Here is a 27,796-nt window from a genome sequence, read left to right as displayed (position 1 = left end):
CCTGCGTGAAACAGAGATGGAGAAAACTTGAGAGTTCCCCTTCCATCTCTGCCGCTGACGTGTTCTGGGGCTGGAAGCCAATTTCTTCATCTTCGCCGTCCGCGGAGAAGGTGGGGGGGGGGGGGGGGTTTGTCTTAATCGAAACTTGTGGGGACACGAAGTACTCAAATGGTTCCCAGACAGCTCCGAAACGCACCAGAGGGCCGCCTCCCCTCCTCCGAGAGCTACTCCCCGGTCGCCTGCCTGAATTTCCCAACCACCGACACCTTCCCGCAGCAGAAGCCTGCCACTTCTCAGCCCGAGCTGGTCTCTATACGAACAGATTAAAGATGGGGAGAGGAAAGGAAGGCAGAACACTGCAGTAGAGGAGAAAACAGTGTTTTGGAAAATGGGTCAGAGGTTAGGCAGGCGACAACTCTGAACAACTTACCTTCGAACCTCCGCGCACAGACAGGCCAGGCCCCAGGGTGGTCCTGCTCTCTCTCCTCCTGTGTCTCCACCTTCGGTGGCTCCCGGCCTCCCTCCTCCCTGCCCGGGCCCAGGTAAGTCGTCGAACAGGCTCTGAGCAGGAAGTGGAAGTTGTATGCAAATTTCTACCCAAGCTAGGAAGCCTCGTTTCATAAATCTCCCTGTGGGCAGTGAATCAACAGCCGAGAAGTCACTTTAGTTCTTAAAACAGAAACCTCCTTCATTCACTAGAAAAGGCCACTGACCAATTAGGCTGCATTTTTGTTTTCACCACCCAGCTAAGTGACTGCCGGCGAACATCTGCCCTGCCTGGACCCCAGCGCTGCCGCGGCGCCCCAGCCTGAGAAGCGCCTGGGGAGGGCTGGAACTGGGGCGTTGAGATCGGTTAGTCAGTCGCAGCTCCAAAGGAGGAGATTGGGGCAGATAATAGGGAGGAAAATGAAGCAAGAGCTTCTTACTATCTCTGACTGCTTAAAACATGAGCATCTGCTGCCCTTACCCACGGAGGGAGGACGCACTGCTCATCCCCCTGACAGCGAGCGAGTGCACACAGACCACACACACACACACACACACACACACACACACACACACACACACACGGTCCACCCCATCAACAAGCATGAAAAAGTGACTACTTTAAAGAAAACACATACACAGTCCTCCCCTGACTGCATTTTTCAGGACCTCGAGTTTATTTCCTCTCCATCCCCTCTCCTTGTTCAACCAGTGGCCAGACAGGAGGGCGGGGGCAGCAGAGTGTGATGCGAGCTGTGGGGGCAGGAGCTCTGGGGTCAGAGAGAGCTGAGTGTGAACTTGGTTATGCCACTGGCCAGCTGGGCACCACTGCAGGGTGCCTGGACAGGCACATCGTGCTCCTGGTGCTGGCCTTGACGGAGCGCCAGCCCACTGAGCTAGCCGTCTGTCCACCCTTGTGCAGGGGACGGGCCCCAGAGCATCCCCGTGGCTCAAGCGGGCCATGTGAAGCGGGTTGCTCCACATCCTACAAGCAAAGGGAATGAGGCTTGTTTTTAAATCAGCATGTACAGGTTATATATGTACATTATGGTATATCCTCACAATGGAAAACTACACAGCCGTTAAAAATTACAGATGTTTCTTTATCTATATGTTTATTTCTACATACTAGCATGGAAAAGTCACTCTGAGATTTTTTTTTTGAGAAACATGGTCTCATTTTTGCTCATATATATGACAGATAAACACACATACATACGTATATAGATTTGTTCACCATAGGTCCCAGCACCCAACACCGCCCAGAACATAGTAGAAAATCACTATATATCTTCAAATGCCCAAGAATGACAGAAATGTCTGGAAGGATGCATGCCAAACTGCTAAGGGGTAGTCATCTCCAGGGAGCGGGACTGAGGGGAGTGAGAGAGAATAGAGAGCTCTTAGACTATTTGCGCATATGGGCCCTTGATTCCCTTTTCCACAACAAGCGCGTGGTACTTTATTCATTAAAAAGAACAAAGATTAAAAGAAATAGTACTTATTACCTTGGCCTTGAACTTTCTGCCTTGAAATTATTAGTATAATAATCTTTTTTAGGTTAGGGGAAAACAGCATTCTCTGTGGAGTGTTGGTACCAGGACACTTTGAAAAGGCTGTCTGTGTTTGGAGATGAGGACAGCAAAGAGAGGAAGAGCGTCATGGGAGAAACAAGAGAATGCTTCCACTTCTCTTCGGTGCCCATAAACGGACTGGGGAAGCCTGGAAGATGCTTCTCTGAGGTGCTACCTTTGGGACACAACCCGTCAGGAAGAACAAGGGGCATCTTTTTTTCCATTTCTTCCACCAGCTGTTTCCCAGATGTGAGGCCTAAGGGCTCCGAGGGATGAGCCCAAGCGCTATAGTGTGACTTTTAATTGCTCTTGGCTGGGCCTTCCTCCTGCCTCCATTTATCCTGAGCAGAAAGGCAGGCACCTGGGAGAATGATTTAACATTTCCTACCTCAGGGCCTCCTGAAAAGCAGCCTGCGGATGTAAACTGTTCAGAGAGAGTGTCCTCAGTACGAGAAAATTCTATGTGAACATGCCTGAGGCAGTCACAGGGAAGTACAGATTTCAGGGAAAGTGTCACAGAGTCTGGAAATGAACACCTCTGGCCCCCAGGAGACCCCACTGGTGTTTTCAGGCTAACACACACATGCTTTTAGCCACCATCACAGGAGAAGAACTCTTCACTGAGGACCTGCCATACACTACCTGTTAGTGCATTCAGTCCCCCAAACAGTCCTGTGTACTGTCATTCCCACTTTATCTGGGAGGACTCTGAAGCTCAGAGACACTGAGTAACTTCTCCAAGGTCACACAGCTAGTCTGTGGAGAAGGAATCCAGAACCGTCTCACTTCCAGATGGATGTTACTTCCCCTCCCTTCGTTACCTTGTTGTAGTCTGTTCCTTCCTACATGCTTGGGTGGAACATGGGTGACTTGCTTTCTTTGCACAATTCTTGACAACGCTTAAGAGGGAAAAAAAGGTATAGGCAATAAAAGGGTGGGGCTGAGACCGTGCCAGTTCCCCTGGTACTGTGTTTATAGGGTGATGGCTGCTGTGTAAATAATGGATGGCGTAACCAAGATGTGGGTCAGCCCTCTGCCTCTGGTTAAAAGTCTAGGAGGCGAGGACTCTTGTTTGCCACATTCTTGAGTTGCTCAGTGTTCTTGCAAGAGGCATAATTAGATAAAGGTCAGCTCTCTCCATCTCCATAAACAAAACAAAACAAAACCATTTGGACCTAAAGCTCAGACTCTCCATTCCACATCATTAAACTATGAAAAGAAAGGAAGAGAAAGGAAGGGATTCATTCCTTGGACAGACTGGATTTTCCATTTTTAAATTCTATGCTTTCAAGTGCTGAAAGCGCAGAGTGAAACTGTGACACACCACGAGGAAGAGAAGAAACTCCCATCATGCACTCCCCTGGGAATGGTCCTTGTTCGAAGGGTCCCTGGCGCTCAAACACCAGTGGCAACTCTCTCCAGAACTTCTCAGTCGTGCAGCCCCTGCTGGGATGGAGGCAGGAGAGAAGAAACACTCAGGCTCCCAGTGTCGAGCCCTGCCCTTCAGTTACTCCAGTCCCTCAAGCTTTGGTGAGTGCTTGCCTTATTCCAGACATGCCCTAGGTGCCAGGCACGGCAATCGAAAAATTCTCAACATGTTCTTCCGTCTCCTTCAGAAGCAAAAACTGTGGCGATGCAGGCAGTTCCCAGCCGACTTGCCCCTAGACAAAGCTGAAGAGTCGCCGGTTGCTTCTTCTCCACTGCTTGGTGGGCAGCTTCTCGTCCAGAGGGGCTGCCAGACCCAGGCAGATGCCAGAAGCCATCACCGCCCTCCTCCTCCACTCCCCACTCAGCCCCTGGACCTGCTCCACTAGTGCGGGTGCCCCTTCCTTCGAGGTGAGTTCCCCTCTGGAACTGTTTTCTGCTCTGTCAGCAGACTGAGTCAGGACCTAACAAATCTAGCAAAGAGATCTTGGTAATGCAGACCCTCACAAGGAAAGAATTAGCTCTCAATCTTTCTCTTTCCAAGAGGTTCCTTGACCCCAGTACAGATTTTTCATCTCTTTCCCCTACTAAGGGGATATTGGGAACAGCAGCTTTTGTCAAATTACAAAAGGTCCTGTCATACCATTTCCCAAGGGCAGTGGCTGCCTACCCACCTTACATCTGCCTACTTAAAGGGAATCACTCTAGGTTCTCCCAGAAGCCAAAGGTTATCTGCTTCAAAGTGACTCTCTTTGTCATCAACCAGAACCAAAGTTGTTGGCAGCTTCTCTTGCTAAAAAATGATTTAGTCCTAACACACTGGGCTCCCCATTACTACCACCACAATAATGGGAGCTAACCTTCAGATATTGCTTATGGAGTACCAGCAGTATTCTAAGAACTTTGCATGCATTTACTCATTTAATGCTCATGATATCTCTATGAGGTATTGACCAAACACTGACATTGGGTCAACAACAGACCACATGTTCAATACCATCTAGGTTTGTGTAAGTGCACGCTATGATGTTTGCACAACAATGGAATTGCTCAATGATGAATTTCTCAGAAAGTTTCCCATTTGTTACGCAATGCATGACTGTATAAGATTAGCTACCATTTACTGAGTATCTACTATGTGCCAAGTGATTCTCATCATCTGTATAATGAAGTGGAGAAACTTATTCATCAGAATTCCAGACAGCTGCTTTCCAAGAGAGAATAGCAGATAGAGACCAGATTCTGCTTCCCATGGAGGCCCAACACAGCAGGGCAAGTCAGATGAGAGAGGGATGTTTGGAGAGCGACAATGAGAAAGTAGCATGAGCCCAGCAGAGGAGGGGGAGGAGACACAGCAGTGTGGCAGCGAGAGAGAAACCACTCGACACCCCTTCAAGAAAACCTAGGATAAATAATCCTACACTGTTTGCCAAGTCTTCTCTAGTTGGGTGTTCTCAATTGTTCAATGTTTGGACATGTACATGGGCAGCTTTATTTAGGTTACATTTAAAAATTAGGATGGTTACTATAAAGAAAAAAAATAAGTGTTGGCGAGGATGTAGAGAAATTGGAACCCTTGTGCACTGTTGGTAGGAAATGCAAAATGGTGCAGCCTCTATGGAAAACAGTACGGCAGTTCCTCAAAAAATTAAAAATAGAGCTACCACATGATCCAGCAATCCCACTTCTGGGTATGTACCCCCCAAAATTGAAAGCAGGGTCTCAAAGAGATATTTGTATACCATGTTCTTAGCAGCATGATGCACAATAGCCAAAAGGTAGAATCAACCCAAGTGTTGGATGAATGAAGGATAAACAATATGTGGTGTATCCATATGATGAAATATTATTCAACCTTAAAAAAGGAAGGAAATTCTGACACGTGCTACAACATGGATGAACCTGGAGGACATTATGCTAAGTGAAATAGCCAGTCATAAAAGGACAAATGCTGGATGATTCCACTCATATGAGGTACCTAGAATAGTCAAATTCAGGGAGACTGAACTCAGAATGGTTGTTGTCAGGGGCTGGAGACAAGGAGGAATGGGCAGTTCTTGTTTAGTGGGGACAGAGTTTCAGTTTTGCAAGCTGAATAGAGTTCTGGAGATGGATAGCGGTGATGGCTGCACCACAATGTGAATGTACTTAACGCCGCTGAACTCGTACGCTTAAAAATGGTTAAGTGGGTAAATTTTATGTTATGTGTATTTCACCACAATTTAAAATAAAATAAAATCCCCAAAGCAGCCCTGTGTGGCAGGTTTTAGACCCTCATTTCACAAGGGAGGAAATTAAGGTGCACAGAAGTTAGGTCGCTTGCAAGGGCTACCTAGCTGGGTTTCAAACCAGATCTGACTCCCCAAGGAGGCCACACCTTCCCCTGCACCATGCTGCCTGGTAGCCACTGCAGGGGCAAGGTGGGTGCAGACGTATGCTGAAGTCACACAGCTTCATCGGCTTTCTGTGCCCTTTTCCCTCTCTACACTGCCCTTCCTCTCACACTGTTTTTTTCTAGTGTCCTTATTCTCTCCTCTGCCTTTCTCTCATCAAAAGGTGCTCTCAGGAAAAAATCCTGATCACTCATTTGTACCCAAGTTACATGGTGTGAATTTAAATCAATACGCTGCCTCTCGGAGGGGTGCTTGCATTTTAAGCCTCATCACCCTCTATGAACTGAAAGCCTTTGTTCCATATTAAAGGAATTTCAGGCATCAGGGAGCCAGCAGGGAGGAACAGAAGGGTGGCAGTGGCAGGCAGGGCAACCACAACCCAAAGAAACACACTAAATGGTGGAAACTTCAGGCACAAGTTTAGAAGGGCGATGTCTTTTATGGACAGACTGATCTTCCAGGCTCCACGAAGATGTGAGGTGTAGACGCAGAGGAGGTTCACGTTAAAGCCTCCCCATTGAGCAAACTTGTTGCCTAACTTCCAGCCTCCACACTTTTGTGTGTCATCCGAACTGTGCACATCCTAGAAAGGAGAATCTAGAGGCTTGATTTCCACAGGGTCTCATTGCGCTGACAGTTCTCCATGCCTCTTCTCTTCCTTTTACCCTGTGAAATTCCAGCCTAACGCAGCTGGGTGCGGTAGCTGGAGACGTCTGGCCACAGAACCTGAGCAATCATGCCTTTAGGGTCAAGAAAGCACTTCACGCACTCACTGACATAGTGTGTTGCATAGAACCTAAGGCAAGTCCCGTGGACGTGAATGCCCGTCTTCCGGGCCCTCACAACCTAAGACAGAGCATTCCCAGGGAGTGGGAAAGACATTGCACCAAAAGCATCCAGGTTAAGAGCCCCGGCTCCGGTCAGGCTCTTGATTTGAGTCCTCACTCCACCTCCTGCCAGCTGTGTGACCTTAGGGAAGTTTCTTGACTTCCTCGTACCTCGGTTTCTTAAGCTGGGTAATGGGAATAGTAAGGTTTCTCTTAAATGGGTAGTCAAGGCTCCAAATGCACCAGTTCTGGCTGCTGCCTTTACGTGAAGAAAACATTTCTGTCCTCCAGGGGGGTGAAGCCTCTCCCCCAGCACAGAGCTTGGTGAGTGGGGACCAGGGTAGATCTTAGCCCCACTTGCTTCCTTGGCCGGCTGCAAACTGCACAACTGTCCACAGCAGCCCCATGGGATTATTATGAAGACTCTATAAAATGACCTGTGTGCAGTGTCTGGCATTGTGCTTGGTAAATATTAGCTATTATTATAATAATAAATATTAAATAAATGCACAACTCAATTAGTACAGAGAATCCGTTATCAGTCAATACTGTAAGGGAAAGAAAACTCAACAAAATATCAGATAATACTAAAATATTCATATGCAGCAATAAGACATTTCTATGCTAACAATTGAATAAGGATGTATCGTGTGTCAGAGACTTTACTGCAGATCAGAGAATCCAACCCCACGTGAGGATCCAGTTGGGGAAAAACCAAAGGTGGAACCACATACCTCTTGAGGGCTTTTGCCCGCCCTGCTCTGTACTCTGTTCTGGGGACAGAGTGACCACTTGCCTCTCAGACCACAGAAAAGCTCAGATACAAGCAGAGTTGTTCTTTGCTCTCTAAGCTTGCTGTCTTGCTGCTCACACCTTCCTGGCAGGAGAAAAATTATGTATTCTCTTAATTTAAAAGATCTTCCCTTTCAGCTTTGCCTGGTTGGCAGAATGCATATAGAAGCAAGCGTAAAGAGGGATAGCGATGCTATCTATAAGAAAGATGTTCTTAGAATTGCATCTGAAAACCAATAAGGCCAGTAAATTTTACTGTGTGTGTGTGTGTGTGTTGAGAGAGAGAGAGAGAGACAGAGAGATTCTACTTTGAGATTTTGCCAGAAAAGCCCAAAAGAAAACAATAAACCCACAACCTTTTTTTCTATACCATTCTAGCTTTCCTCATGAGCTCACATTTCACTCAAAAGTAGGGAAAAGACCTTATGCTTGCCAGTCAAGGTGAATTCAGTCTTTCAGTTTGGTCTCTCTTTGGTAATTATTCAGTCTTTTGGCATTTTTCTCTTTTTCTCTTCAGCACAGGATCAAGATGTGGAGGAGAGCCTGCGTGTCTTCATGTCAGTGAGGGCAGGGCCTCAGGTCCATGCCGGCCTTTTGAGTTCCCTGTGGAAACAGTCTTTGTCCCACTGGGCACTTTGCTCTTATCTTAAGATAATGAAAAAGCATGACAAGCAAGACCCCTCTGAAAGCTCACCATGGCTCTCCTGGAAGGGTAAGCTGACTTGTTCTTCACCTTCCCCAGGAGACCCTTTCAAGAAACTGGACTGAGCTTGGTGTGGCTCAACCTAGTTTGGGTTGTTGATGCCTACAGCAGAGGCTGAGAGTGAACCCCAGTATCCATTCTCTTCTTCTGCCATAGTAATAGAATCTTTAGTTGGGCAAATGGCCACCCAGAATAAAGACTATATTACCCAGCCTTTCTGCAGGTAGGGATGGTCGTGTGAACTAAGCTCTGATTAATGAGATATGAGAAGTGTCATGCCCTTCAAGCAAAGGGGCATGCCTTTCTCCTCTTCTTTCCCCTTCTCATTGGCTTGACCATGGATTTAGTGGTGGGGGTGAGCTCTTGGGGACCAAGTGGTTGACAGCAACACTCCAAGGATGGTGGAGCAACAACTTGGAAGGAATCTGGGTCCCTGATGACACCAGAACCTATGTCCTAGGCATGTAATATTCTACAAGACTTCTATTTGACTTTGAATTGATCGCCTTATTGGGATTTTCCTGCTATAATTGCATCTCAAACCCCCTTCCCCCACAAGAGCTTTAGGTAGGAGATAGGTTTTCCCCGAAGATTGTGAGCATTTCCGTTACTAGCAATCTTGAGACGAGCTCAACCATAGGAAGGATTTGAGGACTAGGACAAGCCTTAGACCAAAATGGGAGAATAAGATCTTCCTCTCTTGGGGCCTCCTGGATAGGGCCAGGACCCTATATAGAGGGCATGTCCTCTGTGAGGAGGTGAGCTAGTCTAAGAGAAGAAGTTGTAGGCTGGGATTCCCTGAAGATGGGCTAGTTCCAAGCTGGAAACAGACAAGCAAAGGGGAGCCGGCCCCTGACTGGCACTGAGGCTGACAAGGAAGCTAAAGCCATGAGACCTTGATAACCCGTGAGACAACCTCTCTCTCTTTCTCTCTCTCTCTCTCTCTCTCTCTCTCTCTCTCTCTCTCACACACACACACACACACACACACACAGCAGAAACGTCAGCATTCTGGGTTGCTCTCAGGCCCTTTGAGGGAGCTTAATTTCTGGCAATAGGTGGGGTTCAAGCCCTCACACTCTGACTATTTTAAAGGAAATATTAACTGGCATTTGGGCGGGAGGCAGAGGGAGGTCCAAGGCTAACGACACCTGAGAAGGAGGTAATGTTTGTCTTCGACTCCTTGTCATTAATCACTTCCCTTCGTCGGCTCTGGGTGCCCTTCTTTCAGGGTACCATCTTCCCAAGAGACTCCTCTCACAGAGGGGGTTGTTTCGCCTCCTCACTGGCTCCACCCCTCCAGGCCTTCCACTGCGACTGCCACCAGGTCCTTTGTTCCCCTTGACCCTTTCCTGCCCCAGATCTGGCCAACTGTCCGCCGTCCGCATGCTCTCTGCCTCCTCTGACACACTCCTGGGGCTGGTAAGGGAGACACACAGAAACGGAAACTGATGCCAATTGCCCAAGGCCACAAGGCTAGTAAGTGGTGCAGCTGGGACTTTACCCCATGCAGTCTAACTCCAGGCTCTGGGCTCTGACCTAAACCGTCCAGACTTTAGAGATCATCTTACCCTTAACAAACAAAGAAAATGACTCAAGTCCGTCTCCCACATCCTGTGGGAAGTGCAGCAGCTTCCCCAACATTTCCAAGAATTTCTGGGTGGTAGTGGTTGAGTTATATTCTCTTGGTTATTCCCACTTAAATTCTTGATCCCTTTAAGTTCTCTTTTTCCTCCAGCATCTGCTGTCCTCTGTCCCCTTCCCTCACCCAGTGCAAGAGCACTGTCTCTCCCCCATATTCCCCAAAGCACACCTAAGCCAAAACTGTTCTTAAGGACTAGAAATATTTGGTGATAGCAGAGCGTCACCACACCATGGCAGAGTTCAGCAAAGACCTGCAAATTCAAAATGGGGCATGACCATTCTGCAGGTTCACTCCTACATTTACAGGGATGGGGCAGGAGGACAAACAGAGGCCCAGTTCTCACTCTCTCTCCCACGCTTTGCCTGACACCAGCTCCATCCTGCCCATGAGGGACCTCCTGTGTGAACACCCCAGCCCATGTTTGAACTCTGTAGCACCCTCTTTGGGAAGAGGCCTGCATAAGATCAGGGAATTCTGTGGTCCCAAAGGAGGGGAGAGGCTCAGTGTGGACACACCCATTGGCCCCATGCAGTGCTGGGCTGGCTAGCACAGGCTCCTGAGGGCCGAATCAGCTCTTCCTAACTCCACTTTCACTGGCATCACACTGGTAGCTTGAAATCAGCTATGGTGTGGTGAGAATATTTACACAATGGGACCTGGCAAACATTGCAATCTACAAATCAGGATTTTTTTCCTAGAGAGCCTGTTTATCAGTACATCACTGGCCCACAGACACCTTGCCCTGCGCACAGGAGCATAGCTGGAAAAAGGCCAGATGGGAGCCCTCCAAGGCGGTGGTTCTCAGATTTTGCTGCATATTCGAATCACCTGAGAGCTCTTGTGGGGGGCTGTCAGTATTTTAAGTTTCCTAGGTAATTCCAATGTACAGCCAAAGTTGCAGGCCAATGCTCTAAAACATCTCTTATCAAAATTTAGCGTCCATATAAATTGTTTGGGGATCTCTTCAATGACAGATCTGGCTTAGTAAGCCCAGACGAGCCCGGGAGTCTGCACTTCTATCTCAGGTGATACTGATGCTGCTGTTCTGTGGACCACAGCTTGAGTAGCCAGGGTCTAAAGCACAGGACCCAAGGGTGGCACTGCTATTCTGAGGATCCTCAGCTTTGCCTGTCAAGGAGAATTTCTCACTGGAGGTACTTTCTCCTTAAGCCCTGACCCCAGCCATTTTTTGGAGCCTGTGCAGATGGACGGCTTTCACCCTATTCTGGGTAATGGGACACCAGTCTCTCTTGGTGCTTGGGGAAAACCCCCAAATTCCTGCTGTCTCATTATGCAGATCACTTGAGTTCTCCTTCCAGACTGTGCTGGGAGGCTCACCGTTCGTAACCAAACAGGTGTTTTCCTAAACAATCAAGCCATTTTCCTTTGGCTTCCCCTGCACACCCATCGCACACCTCCAGAATTCAGACACACGCCTGCAGTGATTTATTTTTTGTATCAATTGCTTTCCTCTTTACATGGCAAAGACTAAGGCTTAGTGATAAGGGCCCTGATGCGGGTATAAACACCCGTGCAGAGCAGGCTATGAGGCCTGGGAACAAGGCAGGAGGTGCAGAAGAGAGGCCGCACCGAGGAGCCCAGAGGGGAATCCCTTAGTCACACAGGCTGCGTCCCCAGACCCTTAGCGAAGAGAAACACAGGACTTGTCTTGGAACCAGAATGATGGTGAGTCTTTCAGTTTGTTGTGTAAAAGTGTAACTAGAGACTGATAAAACTACTCCTAATTCTTCCCGCAGTGCAGGTTCGGTCACTTCAACAAAGCTGTTGTTGCTTAAAGCCTTGATTAAAGAAACTCCCCTGTGTTTCTCTAGATGGCTCTCTGGACAAGGTGACCCTATCTGAGCAGCAGAATCAAGGTTCTGACACCCACAGCGGCCTTCCTGAGGCCGACAGCACTTTACAAGGTCCTGTGGCAGTGTGGGGTGGGTCTGTCTGAGCAAGTTCATGTTCCAAAGCCAGTCCTTGTTCCTCATTGCTCAGGGCTGACCTGCCCCAGAACGACTTGCTTGGGGATGTTCCTCGTAGTGATGGGAAGTTAGGTCTAATCTAAGCTGCCCTGGTGTCCCCCACTCCCCGAGACCCACACAGTTCTGTTTCACGGGCTGCGCATTTTGCTCGTCTCTGAGAGGGTGAGTCTTGGTTTTTGGCCTGTTGGAACGTTTCCTAAGCAGGGCTTTCCTGCCTGCATGTGACTCTGGGCTTCACTCTCATTCTTCCTATTTGCTCAGAGGGCCAATATCACAACTCCATTGCACTTAACAGATTTTAGCTGAAGGTTTAGGGACAGTGGAGGGGAATTATAGCCCAGGGCAGACCAAGTAAGATTATTAGAGCAATTTAGAACCAACTATGAGGCATTCTAGCTTCACTGCCCATCTTTGTCTTGGCGAGTATCTCATTGGCCATCTTTTACCTTAGGATCCCCTGACCTGAGTGGTATAGAGCTTGGTCCCCTCTCTCCAGAGACCCCTTCTCTCCCTCCTTTCAGGGCCCTAGACTCCCGTCTCAGTACCACCAGGGAAGACAATATTCTTGCAACTTTATCAGGCAGTACCATCAAGTTCTTTTGCTTGGTGGTAACTTTCTCCTTCCTGACCAGTGAAAGGAATCTCACCTTTCACAGCCAACCATGATCCATCAAGGTCATTCCATAAACAGGCATCTACCACTGAGATCAATACTAGTCCCTAAACGCCAAAAGTGATCATCATTTTATCTTTTTGTAATGATTTTTTTCTTTCTGTTACATCAGAAATTTTAGAAATATTAAAAACAAGCTAGGAAACAGTTTGGCAATTCCTCAAATAGAAACATATCCCCCAAAGTATTGGAAGCAGGGACTTGAACAGATATTTGGACACACATGTTCATTGCAGCACTAGTCACAGTAGTCAAAAGGTGAAAATAATCCAAGTATCCATCCACGGAAGAATGGGTAAACAAAATGTGTTATATCCATACAGTGGAATATTCAGCCTTAAAAAGGAATGAAGTATTGATTCAGGTTACAACATGCATGAACCTTGAAAACATCATGCTAAGAGAAATAAGCTAGACGTAAAAGGACAAATATTGTATGATGCCACCTATACGAGGTTCCTAGAATAGTCAAATTCATAGACAGAAATCAGAAGACAGGTTACTAGAGGCTGGGAGAGGAGAGAACAGGGAGCTATCATTTAGTGGGTCAAAGTTTCTGTTTGGGATGATGGAAAAATTCTAGAAATTGATAATGGTAATGGTTCCACAACGTTCCGAATGTACTTAAGGCCACTGACTTATACGCTTGGAAATGGTTAAAATGGTAAATTTTGTGTTACGTATATTTTACCTCAATAGAAAAAATATTAGGAGTCTTGGCTCTTTCATCTGCTACACCCTCAGGCAAGACCCTCCTCCATACAAGTCCCTGGGAGGCCCTAGAGGCGAGAGGCGGGGCTGAGGGCAGGGTTAGCTGGTCCTTGCAGCACAGCTGTGTCTATAAAGCAAGAGGGCTGTTTTTCAGATTCTGCTTCTCTTTGGGACTCAGCATCAATGCTTGGCTCACCGGTAAGCCTTCCTTCTAAAGATCCCAAATGTTTTGCTGTCTGCAGTTTTCACCTGTCTTTTGATTGGGTTGAAGCCAGCTCCCTCCCTGGGATTAATATTCACAACAAGCAGTGAGCGATTAATTTAGCCAGCTGAAATTTATTGTGCACTCGCCTTAACTCAAAGCCGGCTTCTGCTGGGTGTTTATTTCTCGCCGTTGATGCATTGCACATGACAGCCCTTCAGCATCTGAATTTAAAGCACATCATTGTACAGAATTCCTGCTGCCCCCCTACCGCTCCCCAGACCCCCTGAAATCTACAGAGCTCGGAGTTCCACACTGTGTCTCAGAGAAGGTAATTCTGGATTGCTGGCCTACGGGAACAGTTGGGAGCCTTGAGGCAGTTTAAGATTTGGATTTCATGCCCAGCACATCGAGCTGGTGAGTCATTTCATTTCAGGGAGTTTCAGTCAATAAATTCTGACTCTAACTTATGAGCACATCCCACTCCACTCCCGCTGTCACAAAAAACAACCAAAGAGTCTGAGGCTGGATCTCAGACCAAGCATGAAACCCTCTGTGCCCGGTCCATCCTCACTCAGGATTCACACGTGCCATCGGGCATTGGGTAGCTCATCCAGCCCCGAACCCCCGCCTCCCGCCTCATCCCGCTTCACCTCACCCCACTGGCCCACCCTGCAAAGTACTGTCTAGAGACGACTCTAACTGCTGGTGCCCAACAAGGCAGAATAAAGGCCCGTGTGCTCACCGAGTTCCATTTGGAGTGTGCGACAATTTCAGAGCACAAATGGAAAAAGAAAAAAAAGCAGGTTTGAAATCTATAGCTGGCTTTTATCAAACCAGAACTTGTAGCTCTCGGCTGACAATCAGCCAGCAGCTAAAGCCCATGAGGGACGGTTCTTACTCGGAGCTGCTGGCTGGCTATTAGCTACTAGCAGCCTTCTGACCCCTTTTCCAGGGAAGTAACAGCTGGCAGCTGACAAAGGCACTGGCAGAGTGGGCAACTTTCGCTTCTCCTGAAATGGATATAAGATTGGCAGGAAATAAGGCATTTAAAATAGGACGATTATAAGCATTTTTACTTACCTTTCTTTATTATGCTTTTGGATTTTGGCTCTGATTGCTAAAATGTATTATGTGCTAAGGAGCTTCGATGGCATTTTTCTGCAAAGTAGATGTCCCAGCCCTTTCTCTGTCACTAAAACCAGCCCAGATAAAGTTGCTTTCTATGAGTGTTGTTTACTTAGCTGTTTTTAAAACAGTTGTTAATAAACAAAGATGATGGACTAGTGGCCATGAGATTATAGGCACTTGAGTGTGATGCTGCTGACAAATTAAAACATGGCTTTAGCTTTTCTGAGCCTGTCGGGGAGGGCTTTCTGTGGTGTTGGAGGAGTTGAGGAAAAGTGAAATCGGGATAAAGTGAAGCAGAGATGGATTAACTAGCAGTCGGTTGGGTAAAGATCACTTTAGCCTAAATTCTCTCTTTGTGCACCGCCCAGCCCTCCATTTTTCTGTCAGAAAGGGCACAAGGTGGGGGGATACACAGAAGCCCCATCTGAGGAGCAGGCGATGGTGAGATGGGATAACCCTCCTCGGAGAGTGGAAGGACACGGTGTGAGGACCCCACACCTCCGCCACTTTCCTTCTAGCTGCTGTGCTGTTTCATCTCTCTTTGCAGGGCATAGCACTGTGGGACTGTAGCCAATACACTATTGGCAACATTACTGTTTTTATTCTGGTGATAATGTTACAATCTGCTATTGTAACGGTTGGTCTATATCAAAAGTATTCATTAAAATGTAGATGTTCAAGGTAACGTCCAAAGAGCACCAGATGGATGAGGACAAGAAGGCTGGGTTCTGAACCGAAGCGGCCAAAAGGATAGAGAAATATCTAGAAGGTCAAAAGACTAGACTAGATGGATGCAGTGTGTTTCCATGACAGGTTTAAATGACATGCATATATATACATTTTGATTTAGTAAGCAGAGAATTTTCAGAACACTGTGTTCTGTTTCTTATGTTCTTGCCTAAGAAAAAAATGAGTCAACGTTGAGAGGAAGGCTTATTTTTCAAGATGGTGGACTGGGCACATGGGTTTCTCTTTGCTGTCTCCCAAGGACCCATTAAAATGCTGAAGAAGGAATATGAAAAAGGTATACCACACAACATGAAGAGACCTGGGGATCAGGATCAGTGGACTGTGGGAGAAGGAGGGTAAGAACGAAGACAGTTGACTTTCTAAATAAGTTCTCTGTACCATTTGTTTTCTAAATTGTGTAGATACATTACTTTGATAAAAAAAAATTATTTTTAAGTTGGAAGGGACCTTTGTTGTCTTCTTCCTACTCCAATTTTTTTTGGGGGGGGGGGCAGTGGTGAGGAAGATTGGCCCTGAGCTAACATCTGTGTCCCTCTTCCTCAATTTTGTATGTGGGTTGCCACCACAGCATGGCTTGATGAGTGGGGTGGTCTGTGCCCGGGATCTGAACCCTTGAACCCAGGCCGCCGAAACAGAGCGCATCGAACTTAACCACTATGCCACCAGGCCAGCCCCCTTACTCTAGTTTTTAATCAAGACCACACTTACACCATCCTAAAGACACAGCTGCCATCCTATTTTAACAACCCCCAGAGAAAGGCAACAGCAGCCTCTCCTTAACTGAGCCATTTCATCGTCTGACAATCCTCGTGGTTTTGATTCTCATTTTCATTGCAGCCTGAAGGTGATAACGTCCTGTCTGAAGGAGCTAATGCACACCCGGGGAGCAGCCCAGCTCCGTTCAATGAAATAAAACGTCCAGAGCTGTTCTCTTCATGTTTTATATGGCAACACACTTTTATGTGTGATTAAGAAACAAAATAACAAAGGGAGGAATGTACTGAGCTTATCAAAGTACAATAGTTGCTGCTTCACCAGAAAAACCAGTGCTTTCCTTCTATTCTGGTGCTGTTAAGCTGACCCTGGGGAATGAAAGACGCTTTGCTCTGAAATAAAGATTAACACTTAACAGCTATAGTCAGCCCATGGCAAAACTGTGAAATAGGCAAAATTTGTCATTAGGACTTTTCCGTCATCCCTTGCTGAGTATTTCTTCGTACTGTCCCATCTCTCAGCTCCAAGGCACTTACTGCTCTCTAGCTGCCAGGGAAACAAAACAAACTATTTCACACCAAAACGTCATTGACTTCTGATGAATTTTACCCCAAGGGCATTTGCATTCCATATCACTCTGGATCCAGTCAAGAGAGAGAAACTACGTGGTAATATAGATAGGGAAAATACAATATAAAGAACTATTAACTGGTAACAGGGGATTAAAGTAACACAGAGTTAGTAAGAAGTCAAGAGAGCTCTGAAGAATATAGGAATGGCAGATGAGGAGCCACAGCTACGCTTAGAGCTGAGAAAGTAATGGAGGAAGAGGCCTCCTGGGTTCAGATCCAGACCTTGTTGAAGAGGGCACAGCTGTGGCTCACTGGATGGCAGAGAAGGTGCTGTACTGGTGGAACTTGCTGGAAAGCTGACCTCTAGGGTGTCAGGGAAAGTTGATCACAGGGACATGTCTCACCAGAAATACTCTGCTGCAAAACCACCTGAGGTAGGGAAGTGCCAGGGAATCTGCTGGTCACTATGCACTAGAGGAGCTGGGCACTGGAGAAGCTGCCAGTGCTTCAGAGCCTGGTCAGCCACAGGAGGCTGCCGAGCAAGCATAAGGGAACCAGGACAAAAAAACCCTTCTCCTGCAGTGTCTCTCCAGCATCCTCTGTTGACAAAGCGTAACATCGTGCCAGCTGCAAAGGCAAAATATTTAAAGGGTACAGGTCCATTTTTGAAGAACAGGCAATGAAGGATGAGTTTGGAGGCAATAAGTTGATAACTGGGACCCATTTTAACAGAGAAAGAAAAGATCAAGACAGTGTTGAACCCAATGGGATGTTCCTCTAATGGTAAAGTTCCAGAATAGTCAGGCTAGAGAAGGTATTTTGGAGCAGGAGAGCTTTCTAACAGTCTAGAAATCAAACTATGTAGGTGACATAAATGTATATCAGGATGGAATGGGATTATTAAATGTTCCTTCTAGGTAGGACATGGGTACTATTAGGCCCTAAACTCCTAGTTCAGGTTCACCACCATTCCTAGATGTGGCTGTGACAGCTAGACTCTCACCAATTCAATTTCTTTCAAGCACATGAGGAGACATTCCCCAGACTCCTTGCTTCTAGATGAAATGTGCAACATGTTCCGGTTGATGAAATGTGAGAAGAAGTAATAAATGACACTTCCAGATCCAGCCTCTAAAATGTCCCATTAGACTGTCAGTTCACTGTCCCTCACTGATGGCCAGATGAAGGCAGGGGATCCAGTAGAGGGCTTCACAGAAGCTCTAAGGGATGGTGGTGCCACCAGACGAAAAGAGCCTGAGCCACAGCTCAGAGGAGAGATGCTCAACCCACATGAGACTAGAGTGTGACTAAATTGTATTAAGCCTCTGCAACTTCTGAGACTTTTGTTACTGCAACTGGTGTTAATTTCCCTGACTGATACACAGAGCAATTTAGACGCCTGGGATAGCCTCAATCTTAAACTGAAATAGCAGCGAGAGAGTACCCATCACTCATTTTGTTTGAGGTTGTCAAAACAAGGAAGCTAGATCATATATTCTCTTTGGATCTATGTGTCATAAGTGTGGGATATCAGAGTCCCAAAATACTTTTCCATAGCCCACGGTGGAGGGCAAAGCCTGGCAGCTAGGTTTGCCTACTGAACAGAACAAAGACTTAGGGTGAACATCAAGGTGTTCTTTTCTACCTTCTGGGAGTTAGGTGTTGGTACAAATAGGCTTGACATGGAGGCCCACACTTGGTCTCAGTGCACAAGGCCACTTGTCCTGGTGCAAGAAGCAAGTCCTTTCCCACCACAGCTCGGCCTTGGCCCCATCAGGTAGCTCCACTCCTGGTCCACACTGCGTGTCCCCGGAAGAGCCCTAAGGTCTAGGCTCCACTCCTCTCTCCATTATTCGCTCAAGAGCGGAGGCAAATTTGGTCCCTTCTACAAATATTTAAAAAATGCATTGTCTTCCAAATTTAAATATATATATTTTAAATATATAAATACTTTTTTCCCTTCATTTTTTCTTTTTCTTTTTTCCTTTCAATATGTACAGACTCTTTTTGGGTGTGTATTGGTAAAAAAAGAAGGCTACTGCACATGGGTTTTCTGCCATCCACAAAAGCAGTGGGAGATACTCCTGTGGCCTCTTCTATCTTACGCCTGTCAGGCTTGAAAGCCAACCAGGAAACACGGCTGCCACCTCAGCCCGGGAGGGGCTTCCCCTGGACCTTTGTGATTCCAGGCCCTTCAGAGACCTGCTCTGACCCTCGGGTGCTGTCGTTATGTGACGCCAGCGGGGTTAGCACAAGTCTCCTGAAGGTCTGCCTCCTGCCATCTGACACCTCGTGAGTAAATCACTTTTAAGAGCGCATGGCTCCGTATAAAGTTTGTGCAGGATAGGCATAAATTCGGGTCTGGAAAAAGCCCAGTTTCCCGTGTGACAGGCAGCTAGCTGGTGTGCTTTAACAGCCGCTTGCTCCCTTTCCGGGGCTGCAAATTCTATCAGCTGGAGACCTTAGGAGCAGAACAGATGACAAAATGAGGGTCTGCAGAGGGAGAGAGAGATGTCAGACACTTGCACACGGCATCTCCCCGAATCCTAGCTCAGCACAGCTTCTAATATGGTGAGGTTTTCTTGGTGCAGGAAACCTGTCACGCTGAAGGCACCACCCTCTGACCCCAAAGAGTCACCTGTCTGGAGGATAGGATGATGGCTTCAGAGAAACCAAAGAATTAGAAAGACAAACGGGGAGTGTGGGTGACAGTTTTATTCTCTGACACATGGTTACACGGTTCTACGTTAGAATTCTGGTTTGGGACAAAGGCTCCCCCAAAGAACTCACTGAACCAAACATTTTTAGGGGCTTTTTACACTGAAATCCAGATCAGCCCCCAGATTTGCTGCAGAATCCGCATTTTCAGCTCTGCCTTTGACTCAGCAGGATTGCACAGGTTGACATTTGTGAACACGTGGGGACCCTGGAGTCTACAGCGTTGAGGGCTTTTCACACACCTCAGCCGCAAACCACATAGCTCTGAAAGACTTGCTTATGGCAACGGCTAGGCTGCCCAAGATGTTACAAATCGTTGCTCTCCAAAAAAAGGTGGATGTTGAGTTTGGAAGGGTGAAGGGGATGCCGAGGGGGTGGTAGGGTGGGTGTTGGAGGAAGGGAGTGTCATCTTCGAAAACATGAAGTGGCACATCAGGGTTAGACCTGGAGCATCCCCAAGTGCCAGCGCACAAGAGGCGCCTTGCAGGTTTGGAACTGGGTGGGGCCACAGAGGAGGCTGGGTGGCACTGGGGGCCATGAACTCTGCTCTGGTGAAGACCTGGAACACTAATGCTGAAGAGACTCCTTCAATCCTAAGAAAGATGAAGTGGAGGAGAGAGGAGGCACAAAGCTTCAAGGGGTGATTTCTGACCGAGGGTGTCCCATCGAAACTGGGCCGCGCCAGAGAAGGTGGCACAGTGCAGAAAAGTAGAAGTGGATTCTGGCACTGGGCAGTCGGCACCCAGTTCCTGGCATCCCCGACTTATTGGCTGTGTGACCTTGGGCAAGTCCCTTAGCCACCTGTTTTCCAGTTCTCTCAACTATAGGGGCTAACAGCCTTACTACGTGGAAACCGGTTAGAGCAGAACATGGCACATCAGGGGTTAATTTAGGAGGCGTAGTCATCTAAGCGCCCCACCCATAGGGGAAGAAAAGGAGATGGAAGTCTCTCTCCTCCTCGTGTTCAAGGCCACCTTATGCTTCGCGGCCACAGAAACCCTATTGGCAGACAGACCCAGAGGGCCAGGCACATACAAATCAATGCAGAATTAATACTTCCCTGGATTCCTCCCCTGGATTCAGGCCCCATGGGGGGGTGGGAAGACCTCGGGGCGGGGAGTCAGTGGACCTGGTTTTCCATCTCAGCTCTGTCACAGGAGTCACAGGCCATGCACCAAATCTTCTTGGCTTTCATTTATTTATAGACTTCTACAGCAGCTGAGTGGGGCCTTGAAGTCAATCTAGTTCATATTCTTAATGTGGACAACATCTACTATCAGCATCTATTGAGAGCTTCCTGTGTGAGACACTGTGCTTAGTGCTTTATGTGAATTAGCTCAGACAGAATTACCTTCTGATATGAGGTAGTTGCTATAGTTGCTACTTTTATACCCGTTATACAGATGGGAAAACTGAGGAAGAGAGCAGTTAAATGACGTATTTCATATATATTACCTCATTATCAAATTAATATACATGAGGTAGGTATTATCTCTATTTACAGATGAAAAACTGAGTCTCAGAGACATTAAAACTTCCCCCTGCCCCCCAAAGAGAGAGTAGACTTAAATTTAAGTCCTTATAAAGTCTCTTTTAATATGAGTAGTCTTTCTCAATTATTTGATATTTTTATTGAGGAATAACTTACATTCAGTAATGTGCACCAGTCTTAAGTGTGCAGCTCAGTGGATTTTTTTTCTTTTTGAAGAAGATTAGCCCTGAGCTAACTGCTGCCAATCCTCCTCTTTTTGCTGAGGAAGGCTGGCCCTGAGCTAACATCCATACCCATCTTCCTCTACTTTATATATGGGATGCCTACCACAGCCTGGCTTTGCCAAGCAGTGCCATGTCTGCACCCGGGATCTGAACCAGCGAACCCTGGGCTGCCGAGAAGTGGAATGTGCGCACTTAACTGCTGCGCCACCAGGCCAGCCCCTCAGTGGATTTTTATTTACATTTACACTAATGTAACCACCAACTTGATCAAGATGTAGAACATTTCCTTCACTCCAGAAGGTTCCTCAACACCCTCTCCCAGTTAATATCCTTCAACCCCAAGAGAGTCACTAGGCTAACATCTATCACCATTGGTTAGTTCTGTTTGTTTTTGAACTTCATATAAATGGAATCATACAGAATGTACTGTGTTGTGTCTGTTTTCTTTCATGCAACATTCGAATTTTGAGATTTTATCCGTGTTATGGCGTGTATCAATACTTTGTTCTTTTTTGTTGCTGTGTAGCATATTTCTCCGTAGGAATTTATCCACCGTTCACTGGTCCATTCTTCTGTCGGTGAACATCTGGATTGTTTCCAGTTTTTGGCATAAAGCTGCTGTGGATATTCATGTGCGAGTCTTTTTGGTGGCGTGTGCACTAATTTGTCTTGGATATATACCCAGGAGTGGAATTGCTGGGACCTAGGGTGGTAAGCATACACTTAACTTCACCGCCAGTTTTCCAAAGTGGTGGACCAAATTCCTACTCCCCCCAGCAATGGACGACCTGTGGTCGCTCCACGTCCACACCCAACATTGTATGTCAGTCCTTTCGCTGCTAGCTGTTCAGTGCTATCCTAGTGTGATTTTCATTTGCAGGTCCTTGCTGGGTAATGTTGTTGACTATCTTTTCCTATGCTTATTGGCCATCCTCTGTTGTGAAGGACCTGTTCAAGTCTTTTGCCTGTTTTTAAACGAATTGTCTTTTTCTTAGAGATTTGTAGTTCTTTATATATTCTGGGTATGAGTACTTTGTTGGAAATATGTATTGCAGATATCTTCTCCAAGTCTGTGACCCGCCTATTCACTTGCTTAATGCTACTTTTGATGAACATAAGTTCTTATTTTTAATAAGGTCCAATTTATCATGTTCTACATTGACAGTTGAAATTGTTTAAAGAAATCTCTGTCAACTCCAAGGTCATGAAGATATTCCACTATTTTTAGAGACCTATTGTTTACCTTTCATATTTAGGAAAATAATCCTCCCTCAAATTAATTTTTGTGTATGGTGTGTGAAAGTTCATTATTTTCCACATGGATATGCACATGATTTGGTGACATTATCTTGAAAAGACCATCCTTTTCCTATTAGATTTCAGTGGTGCCTTTGTTGCAAATCAAATAACTCTGCACGTGTGGGTGGGTCTCTTTCTGGAGTCTCTATTCTGTTCCGTTGGTCTATTTGGGAACCCTTGCTCTGATCATACTGTGTTTCACAGTTTTATAGTAAGTCTTCAAATCTGGCAGGAGAAGTCCTCCAACTTTGCTATTCTTGTCAAAATGGTTTTTGCGATTCCATTCTATTTCCTTATAAATTTTAGAATCTTCTTGTCAATTTCCATAAACATTTCTGCTGGGATTTTGATGGGGATAGGATTGACTCTGCAGATCAATGTAGAGAGAATTGACATCTTAACAGTATTGTTTTCTGATCCATTAAGATGGAATATCTCTCCTCAATTATTTAGTCTGAATAACAATAATTTGAGTAAAACTTTAGTATTTTCAAATGGTTAAAGATAGAGTTACCACATCATCCAGTAATTCCACTGATAGGTGTATACCCAAGAGAATTTAAAACATATGTCTACACAAAAAGTTGTACAGTGTTCATAGCAGCATTCTTGACAATAGGCAAAAAGTAGAAACACCACAAATGTCCATCACCTGATGAATGGATAAGTAAAATGTGGTCTATCCATACAATGGGATATTATTCGGCAATAAAAAAAGTACCAATAAATGCTACAACATGGATGAACCTTGGAAACATTCTGCTAAATGAAAGAATGGCCAGTCACAATGACCACGTATTGTATGATTCCATTTAAATGAAATGTTTAGAATAGGCTAATCTATAGAGACAGAAATAGATTAGTGGCTGTCTAGGGCTGAGGGGGTGGGAAGGGAATCGGGTGGGGGCTGATACCCAACGAGTGTGGAGCTTCTTTTGGGGTAACGAAAACGTTTCTAAAATCAATTGTGGTGATGGTTGTACAACTCTATGAATATACAAAAAGCCATTAAATTGGATACTTCAAATGAGCGAATTGTATGGTATGTGAATTATGTCTCAATAAAACTGTTTAAAACATTTTTTTAAGTTATTTTGCCCATAGTCTATATTTATGGGTTTAGACACATTTTAACACACATTAGGTTTTGACACATTACAGTCACATTCTGAGGTACCTGGTGGGGGCTAGGGCTTCAACATACGAATTGTGGACACGTGCCATCAAAAAGAAAAATTTTATGTATTTAAAAATGTAGACTTCTGGGTCTCGCCCCAGGATCAGAAAAGTCCAGGAGTCTGCATTTAACTAAAATTTCAGCCCCTGTTGTCTCAACTGCCTGAGCCAGCAGTGAGCTCGCCAGGAGGCAGCCAGCCAGGTAAGAGCTGATGAGCTGACCAGCCAGGGCCGAAGACAAACTGCAGGATGCCCCTGTGAGCCGGATGGGGAGGACCACTTTATGCGAGGGTCTTTCAGTTTGAAAAAAGCCCAAGGGGCATGAAGCTCTAGAGTCATTCAGCTTCTGGAGAAAGTCCCTGTGGATGCTAGCATCCTCTCTCCACAGCAGCGCTTCTCTATCCAACCGTGGTCCCATCCTCTGCGGGAGCATATTTGAATCTCTGACGGGTAAGGGGAGGTACTTGAGATAGTTACATTTATCAAAAGAGGGCATAGCAGTGAGGCAGGGCGTCCCTTCAATGTGGCCAGCCCAGGGATAGGACATTGGAGGCCATTTCTCGTGGAGACATTCCCATTATGAAAAGGACAAGGTAGGGGGCAGGAATAAAGCCAAAGAGAGTTTTCAATATATTGTTTGACCAGTTGCATCTCTAAAACCAGGGGTTTGCCCAGAAAAACAATGCCTTGTGCCTTATAAGTTTTGATCTTCTGGCACTTTATGCTGGAGGTCAGGTTCATTAAATACAAAAGGGCGGCACCTCCTTGAAGTGCTAGGGTTGAGGTCCTGGCTGAAGCTCTCTGCCTTGCAGCCCCAGATCAAGTGGTAGAAGAGATGTGAGCTGGGCATCTCGTCCTGGTATGATGGGAGCCCTGTCATCCTGTTCCCCAAACCCCAGTCCGATTTCTGGGCTGCTCCTGGGAGACTAACCACGGGTCACTAGTCCCTGTCACAGAAGGACTTGCTTTTTCAGGGGTTGAGTCAGGCCAAGCCTACCTGGCCTGGCCTGTGGCTTCTCTAAAAGCTGAAGGCCCCATGGCCAAGACTGCCCTGCCGCCCCACCATGGGGAAACACCCACAGCTGTGCCCTGGGGTGCTCCAGTCACCAGCCTCTTTGGTGTCCCTCCTTGCCAGCAGAGGCAGGCTGTGACGGGATTGCCAGGGCTGCCCAGACCAGAGTTGAGGGTGGGAGATTTCCATGGACTGAGGCAAGTAGGTTTAAAAGGAACCCAAAGAAGAGTGTCATGCGCTTGTTCTGCAGCTACACGTTTCCAGTGGGAGGAAGGTGAGAGCAGAAAAGCGCACACACGCTCCACGACAAATTCCTGGGCCTCCTGCCAAAGAAAGCCTGATTCAGCAAGTCTGGGGAAGGGCCAAGAAACCTGCATTTTTAAAGATTCTCCTTTTGGGAATGCACAGGCAGGTTTGGGAACTGTGGTTTTAGCTTGCCCTAGTTGGGGTTTGTTCAGGAAGCTTGGGAAGGGTCAGAGGTCAGTGTGAGATGGTGAACTCTACTTCAGGATTTGGGAGCCTCCCTCCCTCCCTGGGCTCAGGGGCAAGGGGTTGGCTCACCCCATGACCTAGAACCCAAAAGCCAGCCCCCTGGTCCAGAGAGAGCCTGGGGCACTCAGGCTTGGGGGAGCATCAGGCCGGGCATGTAGCAGGGCCAGCAAGCCCAGGGCTGAGCCCCAGGCGGAGGGCCCAGGAGGAGCTGGCGGGCCCACTGTAGTCAAGATCCTGATCAGGGAATTCTCACACGTTTGCAAATGCAGCTATCTGCACATGCAGCTGCTTTCTGTTCTCGACATGGATCCACAGGATCTTGAACTTGAGTGGACACATGTCCGCATGCAATACAGACACATCTTCTCCTGAAACATTTGAGGCCAGGCATGCTTGTAACTCCGACAAAGGCCAGCGCTCTTCAGGTTCCTGGGCAGCAATGGAAGCTTCTTGTAAGTCAGGCCTTCCAGTTTACCAGCCAGTTTCAGCAATAGGCGCGGGCGCTTTGACTTTAGACAAGAACAATCCTAACACAGTAAAGAGACAACAGACTCTCCGCCAGGCTAAAAGTTTCAGAAAGTTTTATATTACAGCACCAAATCCAGTGTTATGGTTCCAATCAATTCAGGAAATAAATGTCTACAATTTATTTGGGTCTCTAAGACTCAGAACTCTTGGCCAAAAATGTGCCCTTTGATCTTCATCCCTTTAATCTGAAGCATTCTCTAAATGCATTTCCATTTTAATGAACAACGCCTTATATTGGCATGATATTCTGTGTTGAAGAAACTCAGATTGTATTTTAGGATTCCAACTCTTGGATTAAAATCAGTATAATATCCGAGAGCCTAATGTGTGCCAAGTTCCTACCCTCAGTGAGCAGAGAGACAAAGAGGAAAACTCAGGGAAGAGTAGGTGGCGAATGCTGTGGAGAGACAAGAAGCCAAGTGTGGGGACCTCTCAGGAGAGAGCTATCGCTGTGACCGTGGGATCAGAGAAGGTTTCAGGAGGGAGCAGATGTTTGAGCTGGGCCTCAAAGGATGGAGAGGCTGTTAAGAGGAAAGAGGGCAAAAGAACATTCCAGGCCAGGGGAAACAACTGGAGCAGTGCAGAGCATGCTTGAGGAGTTGTAGGCAATCCAGTGTAGCCAGGATCTAGGGTGGGGTTATGGGAGAGATGGAGAGATGAGGCTGGCAAAACAGCTGAGCTGGACTGCAGTGGCCTAAACACTCTTGAATTAGCTTAAGTGATGAGATGGTCTTCTGCAAGGGTTCGTGCAATCTCACAGAAATGGCACTCAGGAAATACAGCTGGACCTCCAGATACAGGAGCACGGACAGCAGCTGTTACCAGTCACCCTTTCCCTCGTGGCCCATGATCTCCAGCTACTGTTCCCCCTTTGTCCTGGTTCCTTCCATGCAGACGGTGTCATCAGCTCCCCCATGGGGCCAACTCTGGCCCTGACTCAGATTAACCTGTAGGCCAAGTGTCCATCACTACAGCCTCTCGATTCTTCGTTCCAACCTGAAGGAGACAATATTAGCTAGGGGCTGGTCAATGGATTGGTTCCTCCTGGTCAGGTGTCTGCCCCTGGTATCATTCACCTGTTCTGGTTGAGGGGAGGGTCACGTGGTAAGAATGTGACCTTCAGCAGAGGGCGTGGTGTTGGGGGGAATTTAAAGAAGAGGTGGGGGCTGGGCAGGCCTCCAAATGTGTGGGGCTCAGTGGGAACCATCACATTTTTTGAGAAGGAGAACAACACAGTCAAAGCTGTGCTTTTAGATTATTGTCCAACCTGTGAGCAACAGACTGAAGACGAAGGGGAGGTTGCCCACACGGATCAAACGACAACCGTGTACCAAGCACTATGCTGCATGCCGTATGAATATCACTTTATTTTGTCTTCACATGAGCCCATTTTACTTCTGAGGAAACTGAAGCTAAGAGGCTTGGAGACGTGAAGTAACGTACCCAAACTCACACCACTGGTGAAGTGGGAGAATTGGGATTTGAACCTAAAATTGGTCCAGACTTGAAATCCACGCTTTTCCACCACACCAAGCAGGAAATCAGCCAGGACAGCCTCTCACGGACGTCTGCAGGTGCCTCATGCGCCACAAGTCCACACCAAATCCGTCATCTCCTGCTTCTTTTCTGGTCTCCTCTGGAAGGGGACAGACCTATTTTATCTCTGTTAATGCTATCACCATCTACCCAGTCACTCAAGCCCAAGTCTCTCTAAATCTCAGTTTCCTTCTCTGTAAAACAGAGGTAGTAAGAAGATGTCCCAAGCTTGTGAAAATTAAGTGAGATGATTCTCATGAAGGGCTCAGAACCGAGCTTGGAGCTTGGCAGGTGGAGTGTGCAGAATGGACAGAGAGAGCCCTCGATTGAATGTGGGGGACAACAGGAGCGTCACTTGGAGTTTTATTTGTCTAATTCAGGAGTTGGCAAACTTTTCTATAAAAGGCCAGATAGTAAGTATTTTCAGCTCTGTGGGTCATACTGTCTCTCTTGCAACTACTCAACTATGCCATGGTGGGGAAAAACCAGCCAAAGACAACACGTAAGTGAATGGGTGCGGCTGTGTTCTAAGAAAACTGTTATACAAAAACAAGCAGGGGGTTGATTTGGTCCTAGGGCTGTAGTTGGCTGTCTCTTGGTCTTTGTTCTGGCTCCTTCCATGAGGGTGGGGCCGTGTCTGTTTAGTTAATAGATTTTTCTCCAGGGTCCAGCATGGTGCCTAGCACATAGTAGATCCTCCATAAATATTTGTTAAAGGAATGATTAAACGAGA

The 27,796-nt window shown here is 46.8% G+C and overlaps 1 protein-coding gene and 1 long non-coding RNA gene across 4 annotated transcripts in view; one reads left to right on the top strand and one right to left on the bottom strand.

Moving 5' to 3' along the window:
• The window catches only part of TRAF3IP2 (TRAF3 interacting protein 2), a 39,863-nt gene extending 39,310 nt beyond the window's left edge, over nt 1-553 (bottom strand). Inside the window, exon 1 of the mRNA XM_046674366.1 lies at nt 431-553. The gene's annotated coding sequence lies outside the window, so the exon portion shown is untranslated. The remainder of the gene's footprint in view (nt 1-430) is intronic.
• Nucleotides 409-18,516, top strand: LOC124246335 (uncharacterized). Of its 3 annotated transcripts, XR_006890469.1 has the most exons (6): nt 409-542; nt 2,047-3,590; nt 3,677-3,896; nt 8,015-8,209; nt 15,539-15,635; nt 16,138-18,516. It is a non-coding gene; the product is annotated as an uncharacterized LOC124246335 (long non-coding RNA). The 3 variants fall into 3 exon arrangements; XR_006890470.1 differs by lacking the exons at nt 15,539-15,635; nt 16,138-18,516 and having other exon boundaries at nt 8,020-11,662; XR_006890468.1 differs by lacking the exons at nt 15,539-15,635; nt 16,138-18,516 and having other exon boundaries at nt 8,015-11,662.
• Nucleotides 18,517-27,796: the final 9,280 nt, after the last annotated feature.

Source organism: Equus quagga, chromosome 11, assembly GCF_021613505.1.
Source record: "Equus quagga isolate Etosha38 chromosome 11, UCLA_HA_Equagga_1.0, whole genome shotgun sequence".
In the NCBI taxonomy this organism is placed as follows: Eukaryota; Metazoa; Chordata; class Mammalia; order Perissodactyla; family Equidae; genus Equus; species Equus quagga.
Note: the sequence above shows the minus strand (reverse complement) of the source record. Positions and strands in the feature narration are given on the sequence as shown.